Source organism: Bos indicus, chromosome 29 (genome assembly GCF_029378745.1).
Source record: "Bos indicus isolate NIAB-ARS_2022 breed Sahiwal x Tharparkar chromosome 29, NIAB-ARS_B.indTharparkar_mat_pri_1.0, whole genome shotgun sequence".
Classification (NCBI taxonomy): domain Eukaryota; kingdom Metazoa; phylum Chordata; class Mammalia; order Artiodactyla; family Bovidae; genus Bos; species Bos indicus.
Window position 1 is genome coordinate 48,591,332 of NC_091788.1, and position 18,923 is coordinate 48,610,254.

General features: G+C 53.8%; 1 protein-coding gene across 2 annotated transcripts in view; it reads right to left on the reverse strand.

Moving 5' to 3' along the window:
• The window catches only part of SHANK2 (SH3 and multiple ankyrin repeat domains 2), a 561,657-nt gene that overhangs the window by 509,758 nt on the left and 32,976 nt on the right, over positions 1-18,923 (reverse strand). The window lies entirely within an intron of this gene.

Below are 18,923 nucleotides of genomic sequence, written 5' to 3' on the forward strand. Positions count from 1 at the left end.
AAGGAACAGCGCGGTGCCAAATGAGGAGACAGATCAACAAGCCAAGAAACTGTAGCTACAACGACCTGGAAGACAGGAGTTCAGGTAAAACCCAAGTGATAAAATCCACCATTCGTGCAGCACTGCCGTGAACCTACACACACCTGTGGTTGCTGTTCAGTCGCTCAGTCGTGTCCGACTCTTTGTGACCCCACGGACTGCAGCACGCCAGGCCTTCCTGTCCTCCACCATCTCCTGGAGTTTGCTCAGACTCACGTCCATCGAGTCGGTGATGCCATCCACCCATCTCATCCTCTGGCGTCCCCTTCTCCTCCTGCCCTCAGTCTTTCCCAGCATCAGGGCCTTTTCCAATGAGTCAGCTCTTGTTCAAATGTTTTGTATGTCACAATAAAGCCTTTCCTATTACTCATTTCTCCTGTTTCACTATGTCCTTTCTAACATCCCTCTTTTATCTTTTACAGCACATTTGCCCTACGGCCCATTACTTGTAGGAAGAAAGTAGAGCAAAGATGCTTAAGGCAAAAGTACCGAGAACCACCTACAGGAACTCTCACTCCAGCCACTGGCTGGAACCCAGTGCCCCTGAATGGAACAACAGAATGCTGTGACCTCCCAAGCTGGCCCCTGGAACCCGAACCTTCGCGAAGATGTCATAAATAAAGGGAAACTCAAGGCAAGGGTTAATGGGACTGGCTGCACCAGCTGAAATGGAAGAGCCTCGCCTTGATCAGGAAAATTACTTAATCAATCCACTTTTACACTTTCCGTCTTCAGTCATTACCTAGAATGTTCACTTACAAATGCAAATTGCAAGGAAATCTATACTCATTAAGGCTTTCTTTTTCTTGGGAGTTTTTATCGAGCCATCAGGAGGCTATCGGCTCATAAAGGTGACAGAAGAAGTGAGACCCAGAGAAGGCAATCAAGCCTGCCTAATTAAGTCGTGTGCGGGGCACCCGAGGAAAAAGTAGGGCACCTCCTCCAAAATATCACACCTCCAGCGGGGGAACAGGCTCCGCCAAAGGCAAACATCCACTTCAAACAAAAGCCGTGTAGTTCACTCTTCTTTGCATGCGTGCTAAGTCACTTCAGTTGTGTCTGACTCTTTGCAACCCCATGGACTGCAGCCCGCCAGGCTCCTCTGTCCACAGGATTCTCCAGCAAGAATACTGGAGTGAGTTGCCACTTCCTCCTGCAGGGCATCTTTCCCACCCAAGGATCGAACCCGCGTCTCTCACGTCTCCTGCACTGGCAGGCGAGTTCTTTAATGCTAGTGGGAAGCCCTCACTCTCCTTACTACCTTAAAAAGCCTAGAGAACGGAGCCTGGTTGTTTGGAAAGTATTAGGAAAAGAGAAAGGGAAGAATAAAATCCTTCTTGTGGCAGCCTCATTAGGTGATGCTGAGAGAGAACACGAGAGCAGAGGCTGTGCAAAGCCAGACACGCTTAACGTCCAAGTCACACAAGCCGCTGGGATCGGACATGACGGTGAATCTCACGGGAGGGAGCAGATTCCCCCCGGCATTCCAGCGCACAGATCCCAACGCTGCTTCACACAGCCCTGCAGCAATCCCAAGTCCAACGACTTTATTATTATTATTTATTTTTTGCCAGAAAGAGATGCCCATTCCCTGGGTTTACCTACCGTCCACAGAGCGAGTCCATCCCCCAGAGCCAGACCTGCAGTGAGACTCCTCCTGACCCCACACCGCAGAGGGACCAGGATCACCATCATATGGGAGAACTGAGCCAGGGAATACCTGCCATTTCTCCAAGGTCAAAGGGCAGCACCTGGCCATCAGGCCCAGAGTCCCGGTCCAGCTGGGCGCCAGCATCCCCCTGGATGTCCTGTTCAGTGAGCTCTCTGCCTGGAGGTCCCCGTCCCCTTCTGGACCCCTCGGCACCTGCAGGAGTTTGCTGGGGCTGCCGAGACAAAGCACCGCAGATGGGGTGACAACGGACATTTCCTGTCTCTCCGCTTCGGGGCTGCACGCCCAAGATCGCTGTGTCAGGCTCCACGTGGGACCTGCCAGGCAAGGGGCCGAGGTCCCTCCCCTTGGCCCGTGGAGGGCCGTCTCCACGCTCACCAGGCTTCTCCCCGTGGGCACGTCTGTCTCCAAATCCCCCTGCTTATGAGGACAGGAGTCAAACTGGATGAGGACCCACCCGAGTGATCCTGTTTTACCTGAATCACCTCTTTAAAAGCCCAGCTCCAAATACAGTCACATTCTGGATTTGGAGATGGGGGTGCTTCCCTGGTGGCTCAGATGGCAAAGAATCCCCCTACAAAGAGGGAGACCTGGGTTCAATCCCTGGGTCAGGAAGATCCCCTGGAAAAGAGAATGGCAACCCACTCCAGTATTCTTGCCTGGAGAATCCCATGGACAGAGGAGCCTGACGGACTATAGTCCATGGGGTCAAAAAGAGTCGGACATGAGTTGGCAACGGAACACTTTCTGGACACGGGGGTTAGGACACTAACGCGTGAATCTTGGTGACACAGCCCAGCCTATGACAGCACTGTCCCTGGAGTGACCAGATCAAAGGGCAGCACCGTTTCTGTGTTACAGGGACGTCACCACACAGAGAGAACCCCAAAGCCTTAAAACAGGAAACAGATCCCCAGCAACTCCAGGGTGGGGGAATGGGAAGGGTGGGTGGCCAGACAATTCACAGGCAAAGCTTCCCCAGGTGGCCCCCGAGGCTGCATCTGAGGCCTGTCCGCAGGTGCCTGGGCCTCAAGCGCCCTAAGAAGCAGGCACCATGGGAGTCGGCGTGGGCCCTGACTCCAGCACGGCGCCGGGCGGTCAGGGCTGGGAGTCCACTTGGAGACCCTGCAGCCCCAACCCTCCACCTTCAGCTACCACAAACCACCTCTGCTGTTGGGATCTCAGGCCCCAAAGCTGCTCACTCCCTGGTTGTCTTTTAATTACCTCTATTTTTTAAATTCAAATCTTATTCAAAAAGGAAAACCAGAATCAAGCCAGTAAACACAACCTAACTGCTGGATCCAAAGAGCAGATGAGGGTGGGAGGGGGCTGATGCCAAGGAGAGGCCCGGCCAGAGAGACGCAGAAGAATGCAGAACCCAGGCCTGGTAAAGCTGTAAGTTACACACAGGTGTGAAGGACCTGAAGAAATGGTGACCAAGTGTCTTCAGAGCCAGGTTGGAAGTAATCAGAGGCTTCTGCTTCTGCTAAGTCGCTTCAGTCGTGTCCGACTCTGTGTGACCCCATAGACGGCAGCCCACCAGGCTTCCCCATCCCTGAGACTCTCCAGGCAAGAACACTGGAGTGGGTTGCCATTTCCTTCTCCAATGCAGGAAAGTGAAAAGTGAAAGTGAAGTCGCTCAGTCATGTCCGACTCTTAGCGACCCCATGGACTGCAGCCCACCAGGCTCCTCTGTCCATGGGATTTTCCAGGTGTGCGGTGCCATTGGCTTCAATCAGAGACTTAAGAGAGCCCCCGCAAAAAAAAATACAAAATAGCAGCAAGCAGCTGAGGGAGTAGACACAAACTTCCTGAGGAGCTAGGACGGAGGATTCAAAGTGTTCACAGTTCCCCACCTTCCGCACTTAAGTAGGCCCTGGGCTGCTGGGCTGCAGGGTCCAGGCCTCAGAGTCGGGCAAGACTAGACAAAGCTACAAGGGCCTGGTCCCAGCCAGACGCCCTGGTGATGGTCAACCCTGGGCCTGAGACGAAAGGGCCACACTGCCGGGCTGGTCTGGAGGTCAGTGCCCTGTAACCCCAAGAAGTCTTAAACATACGTGTGACGAGAAAAAAGATACCAAAAGCACCTAACCAGTATCACGCTGGGTTGGCCAAGATTTGTTTGGGTTTTTCTTAACATTTTAAATCCATCTGGGTTTTCTGGTAACATCTTAAATCATCTTAAAGTGAAATAAGGTTTCACTTTTACACCCTGCTACTGCTGCTGCTAAGTCACTTCAGTCCTGTAGGACTCTGTGCGACCCCATAGACGGCAGTCCACCAGGCTCCCTTGTCCCTGGGATTCTCCAGGCAAGAACACTGGAGTGGGTTGCCATTTCCTTCTCCAATGCATGAAAGTGAAAAGTGAAACTGGACCTGTTTATACTCATCATCCCAGTCAAAATCGGCAACAGAATGGCAGGTTTAGTCATAAGACTTTGCACCCAAAGTATAATTTAAAAGAAAGTTCAAGAATGTCTAGAATGTTTCAGAGAATGTGAGTTTCCCAATTTTCAGTATAATTAGGTCACACTTTACTAATCAAAGTAATGAAAGAATGACTTTCATCCCTGAAACAGAATTTTTGTTAAAATCCATGGGCATTTGAGTTTGTAAGTGAGATCCCACTGTTATCAAAGGCCCACTCTTTTTTTTTTTTTTTGGCTGCACCCCACAGCACGTGGAATCTGAGCTCCCAACCAGGGATCAAAGCTGTGCCCTCTGCACTGAAGGCGAATCTTAACACTGAACCACGGGGAAGTGCCAAAGTCTTATTCTTCTTAAGGGATTATAAAATCACCTCGATTCATAAATAGAGTAACAGCTGTAAATCAAATTCACGAGCTTTAGGAAAGCTAAGTCTTAGGGTATGTACCTTGAATAAACTGAATATCGATTCTAAAATCACAAATAACTGAAGGTTCTCTTTGCTTCATGGGAAGCCTTTGCTGGGGAAAAAGTAGGAACTTTTTAGGGGCAGACTGCTTGCCAACAAGGAAAGCCAGCTGTCCCCTGAAAACGCACAACCTCAAAGTTGAAAATTATGCTTTATTTGGTGGACTTTCTGAGGACTTAAGTCCGGAAAAACAGCCTCTTAGATCCCTGAGGGACTGCTCTGAAAAGGTAAGGGAGAGCCAGGTTATACAGGAGTTGTTGCAACAATATCAGGTAGTTGGAACATCAGAAGATTAGCTCAAGTTAATGGATTTAGCGGTTTTCCCTGCATGGGAAGATGCAAGAGTTTGGGCTCATTGAAATCACTCCTTTGCTATGAACCTCAGCTGTCTGGAGGCAGCATCCTGGCCCCTCAGGGTGCACCGCCCGAGGTGATGACACTTCTGCCCGCAAAGTGCTCGTGTGAAATTCCGCTTGGGGAGAGGCAGCCCTGGAGTGTGCAGCTGTGCTCTCGGGTCCGCACCCACAGGCCCCGGGGCAGGCTCATCCTGCCGGGCACAGCTGTCTGTGACATCGCACCAGCCCTGGCGATTACGTACCACTTCCCCGAATTCCACCCCACTGCTCTGCCTCGGCCACCTGCCCACCCCAGCACAGCGACACGGGGCCCACGCTCCCTGTGCGTCACGCTCGGGGACCGCACAGCGACACGGGGCCCACGCTCCCTGTGCGTCACGCTCGGGGACCGCACAGCGACACGGGGCCCACGCTCCCTGTGCGTCACGCTCGGGGACGGCACAGCGGCACGGGGCCCACGCTCCCTGTGCGTCACGCTCGGGGATGGCACAGCAACACGGGGCCCACGCTCCCTGTGCGTCACGCTCGGGGATGGCACAGCAACACGGGGCCCACGCTCCCTGTGCGTCACGCTCGGGGATGGCACAGCGGCACGGGGCCCACGCTCCCTGTGCGTCACGCTCGGGGATGGCACAGCGGCACGGGGCCCACGCTCCCTGTGCGTCGAGATTGGGGACCGGCCTCGGTACCACCACTTGCTGTGTGACCTTGAGAAAGCCCCTCGACCGCTCTGAACCTTCCCCCCGTCACCTGTCACACGAAGCTGTAGTTCTTGTTTTCCTGAGTTCAGACCATCGTCTGAGTTCATCAGACAATCTCTGCAGAGTCGCTTTGTAAACTGCAATTTCTGTTTCTGGCTAAAGCAGAAAGGCCAGCACGCAAGTCAGACTCAAATAAATGTAAATAGTTGATGAAAATGAGCTCTTATCCAGATACAAGAGCCTCAGCAACAAATTGCTGTCCCTGAGTCAAAACGGCCCGCATGTGCGGGTGGAAGCCTGGTGCCTGGACTGAATGGACTGGAGTGGAAGGACAGGCAGCAGCAGGCCTGCGGATGCCCCCAGCCAGGGGCACAGCAGTTCACGCCATCCTTTCCCCCTGGAGGTCCTGCCCTGTTAAGAGGTGCTCCATGGAAGGAGGAGGCCCCGGGCAGCAACAGGTGACCCGGCTCCTCTGCATGGCCTCTGGGCAACAGCCTGCAGGCAGCGCAGCCTTGGGTGGGAGGGGCACACAGCGTGACCGCCAGCGAGGGTCCCCAGTGCCAGACCTCCAAGGATGCCTCCAAAGCGGGTCGGCTCACTGGCGACCCCGGCAGGGCGTCACGCCTTGCCGGGCAGGACTCCAACGCCCTGTGGCTGGAAGAGACAGCCAGTGACCCCATCCAGGATGAGCAGACCTCGGGCGAGGGCTGCCCATAACCGTGTTATCAGGAACGGTGTCGCAGGCACCAAGGATGCGAGAAAACAGCAGAAGTCTGGGGGGGAGGCCCCTCCCCCTCCCCACAGAGAGAATGGCATCTCACTGCAAAACAGATTATTCTTCCCCAAGGCGTGCCGTTGTTGTTTTTTTTTTCTCATTTGTCTTTTTTTTTTTTTTTTAGCAGTTTCGGGTTCACAACAAACTTGAGAAGAAGGGACAGAGACTTCCCGTGTACCTCCTACCCGCCCCCCCGGGAGGTACAGCTCCCCCACGGTCGACGTCCCCACCAGAGCGGCCCCCTGGCTACTGATGAACCTAGAGGGCACGCCGTCATCACCCAGAGTCCACAGCTTAAACCAGGGCTCACCCTCGGTCTTGTATCTTCCATGAGTTCGGACAGATGTTTAATGTATCCACCACTGCAGCATCACGGAGAGGATTTCCTGCCCTGAAAAGCCCTCCATGCTCCATGCTCTCTCTACTCACCCCTCTCCACACTCCCACCCCTGGCAGCCAGTGATGTCTTCACTGTCTCCACAGTTCTGCTTTTTCCAGAATTTTATGTAGTTGGAGCTGTACACTGCGGGCTTCCCTGGTGGCACAGCGGTAAAGAATCAGCCCGACCATGCAGGAGACGCAAGACTCAGGTTTGAGCTCTGGGTTGGAAAGATCCCCTGGAGTAGGAAATGGCGACCCACAGAAGCCTAGCAGGCTGCAGTCCATGAGGCCAGAGAGTCAGGCAAGACTGAGCACGCACACGCACACACGCACGCACACACGCACACACACGCGCACACGCACACGCACACGTGCACACACAGTGGGCAGCCTTTGCAGCCTGGCTTCTTTCACACTGTCACAGCATTTAAGGCTCCTCCATGTCTTCTCGTGGTGTGACAGCTCACTTCTTCCTAGTGCTAAATAATATTTCATCATCTGGATGGACCACGGTTCATCCACCCACCTACTGAAGGGCACCTCACAGCTTCCAATTTTTGGCAATTATAAGTAAAATCTGTGTTCAGGTTTTCGTGTGGATTAAGTTTTCGACTTTGACTTAATGCCCAGGAACACGATGGCTGGAACACACGGTAAGACTGTGTTTAGTTTTGTGAGAAGCTGTCGAACTGTCTTCTGCAGCAGCCACGACGGTGAGTTCCCGCTGCTCCACACCCTACCCGTATCTGACACTGTCACTCCAGCTGGGCCATTCTCCTAGGTGTGTGGTGGCATTTGGGGTTCATTTTAGCAATTTTTGTACGGAAATAAAATTCACCATTTAAAGAGGACAGCTCAGTGGTTTTCAGCTGCTTTGTACGAGCATCACCAGTGTGTAATTCCAGGCCATTTCTATCTGCCAAATGGAGACCCCCAAGCCCATCACATTCACTCCCCATTCCTTCCTCCTCCAAATCCCACCCCAGCCGACCCTGCCCCTCCCCACCGTGCACCCCACTGTCTCACTCAGGGCACGTCACATAAGTGGAATCGCACAGTATGAGACCTCTTACGTCTGGCTTCTTTCACATGGCATAACGTTCCTGAGGTTCATCCATGTTGCAGTGAGTGTCAGGGCTTCACGCCTTTCCGTGGATGAATGATATTCCCTCAGACGGATGGACCGCGTGTGTTTATCCATTCGTCTGTGGGTGACGTCAGTGTTTCTGACACTTAGGATCTACTGGAAGTAATGCTACTGTGAAGACTCACACGTGTCCATGTCTCCTGGGCAGACACGTTTGAACATGTGTTCATGCCTCCTGGGTACGTGCCTGCGAGTGGAACCGCTGGGTCTGCTTAACTCCTTGAGGACCTGCAGCCTGCCCTCCTCCGTAGGCAATCACAGTGGCAGCGGCGTGGCTGCAACAGTCACTCTCTTTCATCAGTTGCCATTCAGTCCTCAAGCTCTTTGCCCCTGTGCTTATCCAGTATCGCCCCCATCTTACCAATAAGGAAACAGAGACATAAAGAGGTAGAACAAGTACCTAAACCAGAGAGCCAAGCCATGGCAGAACCAAGATGTGATGCTGGACCCAGAGTCCACTCTCTGAAATACTGCTGTGCGGTGACGGGTAAGCACAGCTGTCAGGATTGTCCAGACCCTTGATGGGACTCCTGGGAGGGCACCTCTGAGCCCTTGAAATGTCCTCCTGAGAAACTGTGTTTGTATAAGGCCATGAGCCACAACAGGTCATTTATACTAATAACATGGTTTATGGGGAGGGCCCCGGGCTTGACGGAGGGGCTGGAGACTAAGCTCAGCCTGCAGGTGGTCCACCATGCCTCTGTGACCGACCCCCAGTAAAACCCCAGGACTCCCTAATGCTCCCCGGGGAGGATTCCTGATTGGCAGCAGCTCACGTGTGCTGTCACACAGGGCTTCTGGAAGAATCAAGTGTCGTTTGCAAGAGTCCTCTGGGACAGGACAGCTGGGAGGTGGCGCCTGGTCCCCCTGTACCCTGGCCCATGACCCTTTGTATCAGCTGATTTCACCTGTGTCCTCTCTCTGTAACGAAGTGTGACTACATCAGCTTGGCTGAGTCCTGAGAGTCCTTCTAGAGAATCACTGAACTTGAGGGTGGTCTGAGGGCCCCCGAACAGCCGGTTCTGTAAGCGACTGTAGCTCTCAGGAGCAGAGCTGCAAGAGAGAGGTGGGGAATCTGATACCTGTACCAGCAGGTAGGTCACCTGCATAGAAGTAAAACAGGTAAATCTAAAAAAAGAATCAAATACCACAGAGAGGAAATCTGAAGAAGGCTGCTCCCAGAGTAACCGGAGGACCAGGGCAAGCACCCTGGCTTGCGGGCACGTTTCCTGGCTTGAGGTGGCTGCAGGAACAATGCCTCCCCCCACCCCCAAGGCAGGTAACGGGATCCGACTCGCTTCCCGTCTGCACTACCCAGAACAACTGCCAACTCCCAGGTAAGGTGAGCCTGTGTGGGCAGGGACCCGGTTCCCATGGACAAGTTCTCAGGTGACGGGCTCCCCACGTGAAGACGAGGACACAGTGCTGCCCGGGATTCCAGACACACGTGTGCATCACAGACACACATTGGGCGTCTGTCCCCCGCCAGCCACTGCTGCACTTTTAGGGCAAGCCCCACCCAGGTTTCACCTGGACCCCTCAGCCGCGGCCTGACCAGAGACACAGAAGCAAGCCCGGGGGCGTGCTTCCCGTCACACGGACTAGTTCCCTCCCTGGATACTGCCACGGAGCCAGTCCTGGGCAAGGGGTGCAGGATACAGAGGCCACAGAGACATCATCTCCTCGGAAAGGGCGCCCCCTCCACTGCTGGTGAGGATGCAAAGAGATGCAGCCACCACAGAGAACAGTGCAGAGAGTCCTCAAAAACCACAGTTAAGTTACCGCATGACCCAGCAATTTAGATTCCTCTAAAAACAGAAGTATCATATGATCCAGCAATCTCACTCCTGAGCAGATATCCAGAGAAAACTTTCATTCAGAAAGATACACGCACGCCTGTGTTCACAGCAGCCCTATTCACAATAGCCAAGACATGGAAATGACCTAGATGAATCAGCAGATGAATGGATAAAGATGCGGTACATATATACAGTGGAATGTTAGTCGGCGATAAAAAAGGAATGAAATTCGGGTCGTCTGTAGAGATGTGGATGGACCTAGACTCTATCATACAGAGTGAAATTAGTCAGGAAGAGAAAAACAAATATCATACATTAATGCATGTTCGTGGAATCCAGAATAATGGTACGGATGAACCTAGTTCCAGGGCAGGAATAGAGACACAGACGTAGAGAATGAACTTGTGGACACAGCAGGGGAAAGGGACGGTTGGATGAGTTGGGAGATTAGGACTGGCATGTGTAAGTTACCAGGTATAAAACAGACAGCTGGCAGGAAGCTGCACTGCAGTATAGTGAAGAGCACGGAGCTCAGTCCGGTGCTGTGATGACCTAGATGGGTGAGAAGGAGGGGTGGGAGGGAGGCCAAAGAAGGAGGGGGTCCATACACACACATGGCTGATTCACTCCACTGTACACCAGAAAGTAACTCAACACGGTAGACCAATTATATTCCAAAAAAATAAAAGGATGTGCAAAAAAAAAAAAAAAATACCCAATGGGCCTGAACTACATTCCAACATCCTAGTCGCTGGATTAAATATTACTTGAATCCACTTCGTGACTATGAAAGAGCTCTGATTAGTGGAACCGCTCTCTCTAAAAACATCCAGGGAGAATGAGCGCTGGAAGGCGACTGTGTACCTGCCACTCGGGTGGAAGGAATAAATACAAAAGAGGAACAGGAGCATAAATATTTAGAGAACGTGGAACAGCAGCCCTTCCTTCCATCCCCGGCTGTGCTTTTCTGACAGACAGGTAAATTGCCCTATTTTTCCATCCATGGCTACGGGACCACAGCAAAATTACAGAGACCGGCTCGCTACCTAGGCAAACAGGCAACAATTTGTAATAGAATAAAAATGTCAACAGAAAAAAGAAAAAAGAAAGAAAAGGGGACAATTTGCATCCATGCAAACACCCTGAGTTTTATTTCCAACTGTCCGAGAGAGGGAAAACCTCATTTGGCGGAAGGCTGATGTGTTTGTTCTGGTGAGCTACATTCTGCCTTCTCCCTTCTTCCTTCCAAGAAAAGGTTTAGTCAACGAGTTGGTGACTCCCCACAGTTCTAAAGCCTCACGGCAGCTGACCCTTCCAGGAGAACTGGACCACAGGCTGGCATCAGCCCCCGCCCAGCTGGGGCTTGTGTGAGACCCTCTGCTGGGTGCATCCCGGGGCTGTAGAACAGCAGGGAGTTCCAGAAACCAGGCTCACAATCGGATTCCCCCAACACAGCCCTTTGGAGCTGGTTCACAAAAACCATCCCCCTGTGAATGTGTGGTTAAGCCCCGGTGTCACCAAACCTAGAAAATTCCTGATGTGGCTACATGACTTTTTTCTTCTGAAACAGATTGTTATTGGTGCTCTGTGGTTTCGTTGCTAAGCATATCTGACTCTTTTGCGACCCCATGGACTGTAGCTCACCAGGCTCCTCTGTCCATGGGAGGGATTCTCCAGGCAAGAACACTGCAGAGGGATACACATACATTTACAGTCACATGAACACCACTTTACTTGCATTCACTCTCACCAGGCTCCTCTGTCCATGGGAGGGATTTTCCAGGCAAGAACACTGACGTGAGATACACATACATTTACAGTCACATGAACACCACTTTACTCTCACTCTCATCTAACTTCTTTCTTACCAGGAAGCTGTCTCTATGAACCTCAGTAAATCCAGCCCCACCCTGAGACCAGATACTAACTCACTCCATCGGGTTACTTCCGCTCGCTCAGCACGGGCTCAGAGGACGGGAGAGACCCAGCTTCTGCTGGGAGAAGCCAGGACACACAGCCTGCTTGGCTCAGAGAAACCACCCTCCACACCTCGATGCGGGCAAGCCCTGCGCCAAAGATCTCGCTCAGCAGCCTCGGGCCTGGAGGTAAAAATATCTCAGGGAACAGAGACAGCAACGTGTGAGAGCACATAATCAGTGCCTGGGATCCTCAGACACACGACACACACCCTGGGGCCAGGGCGGGAGCCCCGCTAACCTGAGGGCTGGCCCGCTGCTCGGGGGCCAGGGTTTAGAGGCCTCCCAGGAGACTGCAGGCCTGGAGGCCTCCCTGCCCCCAAGGAAGCTGAGCGGGGCTCCATCGGGACAAAGCGTCTCTTTCCAACTCTCCGGCACACAATCTTGGAGTCAGTGTAACACGCAAACACGTCACCAATTCTTTTTTGAAAACAGCTTGGTGAAGATCTAATCCACATGCCATACAACTCACTTGCTATTCAGTCACTCAGTCGTGTCCGACTCTTTGTGACCCCATGGACTGCAGCACGCCAGGCTTCCCTGTTCTTCACTGTCTCCCTAAGTTTGTTCAAACTCATGTCCATTCAATCAGCGATGCCATCCAGCAATCTCATCCTCTGTCGTCCCCTTCTCCTCCCGCCTTTAATCTTCCCAGCATCAGGGTCTTTTCCAATGAGTCAGCTCTTCACATCAGGTGGCCAAAGTATTGGAGCTTCAGCATCAGCATCAGTCCCTCTAATGAATATTCAGGACGGATTTCCTTTAGGATTGACTGGTTGGATCTCCCTGCAGTCCAAAGGACTCTCAAGAGTCTTCTGCAACACCACAGTTCAAAAGCATCAATTCCTCGGCACTCAGCCTTCTTTATGGTCCAACTCTCACAACCACACGTGACTACTGGAAAAAACCGCAGCTTTGACTGGACAGACCTCTGTCCGCAAAGTAACAGGCTGTCTAGGTTTGTCATAGCTTTTCTTCCAAGGAGCAGGTGTCTTTTAATTTCATGGCTGCAGTCACCATCCGCAGTGATTTGGGAGCCCAAGAAAATAAAGTCTGTCACGATTTCCATTGTTTCCCCACCTATTTGCCATGAAGTGATGGGACCAGATGCCATGACCTTCATTTCTTGAATGTTGACTTTTAAAACAGCTTTTTCACTCTCCTCTTTCACCTTCATCAAGAGGCTCTTTAGTTCTTCGTCACTTTCTGCCATAAGGATGGTGTCATCTACATATCCGAGGTTATTGATACTTCTCCCAGCAATCTTGATTCCAGCTTGTGCTTCATCCAGCCTGGCATTTCACATGATGTACTCTACATATAAGTTAAATAAGCAGGGTAACAATATGCAGCCTGACGTACTCCTTTCCCGATTTGGAGCCAGTCCATTGTTCCATGTCCAGTTTTGCTGTTTCTTGGCCTGCATACAGTTTTCTCAGGAAAATACAATTCAGCAGGCTTTCCTGTGATCATGGAGTTGGGTAGACCATCACCTCTGTCCACACTAAAACAGTTACACAGTCTCAAGAACACCATAATTCTCAGCCATCACCTCCCAAACCCCCAGCCCCACCACCCCTGGCAACCACTCATGACTTTCTATCTCTACAAATTTGCCTTTTGGGGACATTTCATATAAAATGGAGTCACATGCTATAGAATCATTCAACTCTCTTTTATCTCTTTTCTTCGATTCTCTTTTGCAAAAAGCCTTGTCCTTGGCACAGTTCCATGAATTCTATGCCTGAATCACTTCAAAATACAAGACTATAATACACTTGAACCTCTCAGCATAGTGTCCATCTCAAAAAGGTTTTCATTATGGGATTTCTCTGATGGTGCAGCAATTGAGAATATTCCATGCAATACAGGGGACATGGGTTTGATCCCTGGTCAGGGAACTAAGCTCCCTGCATGCTGCAAGGCCACACACCGCAATGAAGACCCATCACAGCCAAAATAATAATTAAGAAAAGGTTTTGTTATGTCCTCAGCTTTCACTGAAGTCAAACAGTATATGAAAACTACTGGGGCGTTCCTGGTCAAATGCCAACTGAAGACACCACTTGAGAACGTTCCTCCTAGACAAGAGCACTGAGAAAACCTGTTCTCCAGGTGAACTCATACTAGAAAAGAGAGCTCTGCTAGCCCAGCTTTCCCTTTTCCCCCTGGCTGCCAGGAGGCTCAGAGATAAAGCACACATGTGGCTGCAAAGCCACGCTGTCATCCCAGGAGCTGGTCATAGCCTGATGGTTTTGGCAGAGTTTTAATGGTCTTTAACCCAATGTTACAGTCCATGGATCCCAAAGAGTCAGACACGATGGCTCAACTAAGCACAGCACAACTCAACATTAAATCAGAGTTCTCAGGGGGGCCCGTAGCAGAATCACTTGGTTAGTAAGCTAACAAGGCAGATTCCTGTTGAACTGGAGGAGGCCTTAGAACCTGCGATTTCAACAAGACGCCCAAGAGTTCTCATTCTTTGGCTCAGGTTCCAAGTCAAAAACTAAATAACACAGCCCTTTTCCTAGGACTGGGATGACCCATTTGGGTCAACAAACCCAGTTCTTCCTCATCCTCGATCATCCTCACCCCTGCGGGGAGCATCGGTGAGTTGGCCCAGGTGCTGCGTGCAGGGGCTGTGGTAGACGCGGCCGGCACGCACACACAGCCCGGGGGAAGGGCTCCGCCTGCCGAGATGACAACGTGGTCCTCAGCTGAGAGATCTGGGAGGATCTACATGATGAGCACAGCGACCAGCACGGCTTTCCCGAGACCTCATGGCCTCCATCTCGGTCCTCAGAGGAGACCAGCAGCTCCCGTGGGGACTCCGGTCCACCTGGACCCATTCGGCCTTCTCGACGTCACACTCCAACCCCGGGGCTCTACGAAGCCCGAGGTCATTCCGGCATCAGCTCTTCGGGTCCCCCTCCCGACTCGGGGGGATGTTTCCCTCCCCACCTCTCTCAGTGGGCGACCAGGTCTAACGTGTTTGGAGGAAGCGGGGGGCAGAGGAGCAGAAGGAAACCCAGGGGTGCTGGGCTCGTTCCCACAGTGGCCCCAAGACGCCTGAGGGTGCAGCTGCGTCCTGTGCAGGCCCTGGGAGCTGGGGGCATGGTCTCAGAGAGCGTGCAAGGGTGGAGACGGGGAACCCTCCTGGGAGGTGGGGTCTCCAGACAGTCAAGGGGTCGGGAACAAGGAGGAGAGCCGCACAGAGCAAACGTGAGAACCATGCGTCTGGGGTGGAGCCACTGGGCACAGGAAACATGCCCATGGAAGTGTGGAGCCGCATGCTGCCATGACGGGTGGGCATGGCCTGGCAGGTTCCCTGACCCCTCAGGCCTCCTTGCTCCCTCTGCCCTGGTAAAACGTGCAGGTCCTGGGGCGGCCGGAGCAGAATGTAACCGCCCAGAAAGACCAAAGGCAGGAGGCGTGTGGGCAGGGCTTGGGGTGCCCACTTGACCTCCAGGCCTCGGAAGCAATGGAAGCGCTGAAAGTGGACATTCGTGGGGGACACTCTGAATGTGTGGAACACTCGGGGCACTTCTGTGGAGCTCAGCAGTGTGCACCCGGCGTGCGGACTCAGGCTCAGTCTGGCCGAGAGCAGGGGTGCTCGGGGCTTTCCTAAAGGAAATCAGTCCTGAATATTCACTGGAAGGACTGAAGCTGAAGCTGAAGCTCCAATACTTTGGCCACCTGATGCGAAGAGCCGACTCATTGGAAAAGACCCTGACGCTGGGAAAGACTGAAGACAGAAGAAGGTGACGACAGAGGAACTGAACTGAACTCAACTGAACCAAACGCCTCTCCCAGCAGTTTACCTGGGGGGGCGCGTTCTGCAGACAGTGACAGGGTGATGGAAGTCCTGCCCACGCCAGTGCCAAGCCCGCTCCCCAAGATCTCATCTGGGCCACGGTGACCTGAGGAAAGGGCATCACATCTTCCCGTGGTGACCAGCTAGCCATCGAGGTAAGCCTGTTCAAATCCTTAGCCCTAGCCACACACAAGGCCCCACTTCCCTTCCTCTTCACTGAAATATGACCCTGTCTCCCGACCACAGTGAAATCGGGATTCATGCGGTAGATGACCGTCCAGGGTCTGCTGTGACAAAGGGCCCCAGGCTGGGCCGCTCAGAGCAGCACAAACGTATCGTCTCCCAGTCCTGGAGGCTGAAAGTCTGGGAACAGGTTCACGGGACGGAAATCCAGGCGTCGCAGAGCTGGCTCCCTCCAAAGGCTCTCGGGGAGGGGCCTTCCAGCCTCTTCCGGCCTCCAGGGGCTCCGGGTGTCCCAGCTCATGGCTGCGTCCCCCAGCCCCTGCCTTCACGGGTCTCCTCTGCTCAGACCTGCCTGTCGTAAGGCCTCTTGTGACGGATTAAAGGCCCAGTGAGATAATCCTGGGTAATCTGTACATCACAGGACCCTTAGGGTTCATGGTGAAGGACAGAGAAGCCTGGTGTCCGTGGGGTCGCAAAGCGTCAGACACAAGTTAGCGACTGAGAACAGCTTCATGAAAACGGAATCTCTGCATTCGTCCAAGCGAGCGCTGTGACTCATGGGTGAGAATTCACTGACTCGAAAAGACCCTGATGCTGGGAAAGGCTGAGGGCAGATAGAGAAGGGGACGCACGACAGAGGAGGAGACGGTTGAAGGCATCACGTTAATTTAACTGTGCATTAACTCCATTACTCGAAAGTGAAACCCTCTGCCACCCATTACGTGACATTCTGGCTGCTCCCTAAATTACCACCCGAGGGTCATTTTCCATGTTTTTCCGAATGGCAGCAGGAGGGGATCGCTTCCAAAGGCCTGAAACTCAGAATCCACACCGCTTTGCTACGTGATGACCATCTCCACTGCAAGGGGACATGGTGGCCAGGATGGGGCCGTGGGGCGCCCACGCAGGGGCGTCCACGATGAACAGCGGCCTCTAGGACATCCGGAGGTCGCTGAAGGGCAGGGTCCCTTCACGGGACACCAGAGGATGCAGGAAAAACAGCTGAGAGGGAGATGAAGCGCGCAGAAAAACCCGGGCCTGATGGAAAATTCTGCCTCCGTTCCCCCAACCCACTCAGGACGTAGCACTTCCTGGGTTCACGAAGACTGACCCCTGAGAGACGGAAACTGCCCCCCTCCATCCACAGCACAGGACCACCATCCTTCTCCAGCTGAGAGGCCTTGGGAGGCTGCCCTGGGGCTCATCTCTCTGTGAACACCCGGCCCCCCGGGGCCCCCTGTCCTGGAGATGACCAACGCTGCGTGGGAAAGGCACCCTGGCCGGCAGAGCAAGCTGACAGCGTGTCCACTCTGGGCCTAAAGGGCCGCCCGGTCCAGCCGTTCTTCCTCTCTTCCCCTGGCACATCAGTGACCATGGCCACAGAGACGGATTCTGAGACCACAGCCCCCACCACTTGGGGCCAACGGAGAGGAGTTCCCTAAGAAGCAGCTGGAGGCCCAGCCCTGATGCAGGGTTCCCAATGCCAGGCCGGGGACAGGCAAACGCTCGGGTCGAGTGATCAAGGGGCCTTTTCTCAGAAAGGAGGCAGGAGGAGGTGAGCGGGCCTTGGTACAAACCCAGGCCCAGGGAGGTTCGACCTGGTCATGAGCCAACAAGCCCCCAACCCGGCCTGGGGCAGACAGCACCCCAAAAACGCAGAAACATGCTGCTGGTGGGCTCAGTGCCCTGCCCCGGCTGCCACCATAACAAACCTAAGCAAGGCCCAGGTCCGGAGCCCGAGGGTGGGGACAAGGCCACGCAGCTCACCCAAGTGCGGGACCTTCCCGCCAGCCTGGACATCTCCTTCTCCGAGCCTGCTCCGCTGCTAGAGGAAAGGGCGGCCACAGCTTCTGCTTGAGCCACCCACGGTGTGCACCCACCTGTCAGCTCTCTGCGGAGCCACGCGAGTGAGCAGCCATGGGGAATTGGCACCAGGGGCTTCCCCACAAGGGAACTGCATGCAGCTTCTTGGACAGACAGAGGACAAGGGGACTGCAGACTCTGCCTGCTTGGCCGGAAGAGCAGGGCTGGTCCTCCCGGAGCCCCATCACCACCCTCCTGCCAGGACAGTGCCCACGTGCACCCAGGGGAGGGCGGCAGCAGGGGCCAGAGAAGCAACTCGGGGCATACGGGGGGACAACGACCTTTCCGGAAGGCTTGCACAAGGACAGGGAGAGGGGCTGAACTGGATCTCAGGCAGGACTGGAGGCCTGAGAAGCCAGGGGTAGCAGCACCCACCCCCCACAAGCTGAAGGTGACCAGGGCTGGGGCAGTGGCCCTGACACTCCGCTCCTGCCTGGGCTATTTGTAAGCCTAGGACGTTCTTCTCCTTCTCATCGGAATCTGGGAAGATGCAACGGGTCTCAGTGTTCTTAAGCAGAAAGCAGCGATATACAAGCAGAACATAAACAGATACACAGCACGTCCATGTATTAAAATCTCGCTGGGGTGGACAATTTGGAACAAGGGTCTAAAGCGTCTCCTTGGATAGGCGATACATTTTTTCAAAAGTCTGAAAAATATGTCCGAGCAGGAGCGGACCTCACAGACCTGCCTTTCTGGTCCCCAGGCTGGGCGGCCGAGTGTGACAGCAGAGAGAGCTCGGGGTGTGCAGAGCCAGGACCAGGCGGAGCCTCTCAGGACCAGCGAGGCAGGGAGCAGGGGGTCTCACCGATGGGGGCCCAGGCCCTCACCCAAGGATGGCGGTCAGTGCCCCTGCCTCACGAGGTCGGCCGTGGTGAAGCCCAGTATCCAGGCCACACTCTGAAAACACTGATTATAAGCACATATTACAGATAAACAACACCAGAGAGGGCACACAGGAGATGGTCAACATGCAACCAGCAATGGGCGTCAGACTGCAAGCTCAGAGCACATCTCAGCTCTGCCGAACCTCAGGTTGTGGGCTTCCCTCTGTGGTCCCCACGCTGGACACAAGCCCGCATCTCCTGGTCCAGGAAACAGCGGAGGCAGGGCGCCCGTCACACCTCCTCCACCATCCACCCTCCCAGCCAGGGCATCTCGGAGCAGAGATGAAGAGCCGCAGTCCCGGTGAGTCCCCCCAAGGTCACACTAACTGGGCAGCAAGGGCAGGTGTGTACTTCCAGCACCCAGGATAACCCCCCCGCAACTCTGACTCAGGCACTGGGGCCCTGGCCATGAGGAACTGCCATCCTCTGGCCGGGGT